Below are 825 nucleotides of genomic sequence, written 5' to 3' on the forward strand. Positions count from 1 at the left end.
GCTCTAATTTTAACTTATGGCAGTCATGGTTGGTATCACCGGTTTGACAGGTTTTTGAAGTTAGTTTTTGGATACATGACATAGTATATTACATACATACTTTATTGTATAGCTCCCCTTGGGGGGCTCTTCCGTCATACGTGAAAATAATAAAAAAATAATAATAATGAAAACTATTTACATTTGGATGATAATATAGAGAGAAAGAAAAAAAATACGATAATAAAAAAAACCGACGAGTTAAAAAATTCTTAAAAAATCTTTTTTAAAAAAAAAAAAACGCTACGTTTTCCCGTGTTTCTGATATGCTTCGATAAATGATTGTAGATTTTTTTGCTCCACCGAAGGTGAAAGCCCTTTGGCCTTTCGGAAGCCTACACTTGGGCAGTGTGAGGTTATTATTTTGCCTGGCGTTCCTTTGGTGGATTTTTGAAGGGTGTTGAAATCATTCTCGAAGATAACCGGGAGTTAGGTTGTTCATTCATTTGTATACAGTAGTCTATTTTCAGTGTCCGTAAGCGTATGAAAAAGCGATTACTGCCAAGCACATTATTCACGAATTGTGAGTTTCAGTAATAATCATACATTTTCAGTGATTCTATTTTGGATGAATCTGATCGAGATTGTGATTTTGTTGGTTATAAAAGATGAAATCAGACATCCGACGCGTGTTTCGATTCACGCACCGTTACTTAAGCTATTATGTTAATTAAGTTGAGCTTTGTCGGGGATTAAACAGTAAAAACAGTCTTTTGTTGTCTTTGTTTATCACATTGCTCCGAATAAGAATATTATTACGGTTGATCGATTCCTGGCTGCTTAAAT

Source organism: Pavona decussata, unplaced genomic scaffold (assembly GCF_977016875.1).
Source record: "Pavona decussata unplaced genomic scaffold, jaPavDecu1.1 SCAFFOLD_243, whole genome shotgun sequence".
In the NCBI taxonomy this organism is placed as follows: Eukaryota; Metazoa; Cnidaria; class Anthozoa; order Scleractinia; family Agariciidae; genus Pavona; species Pavona decussata.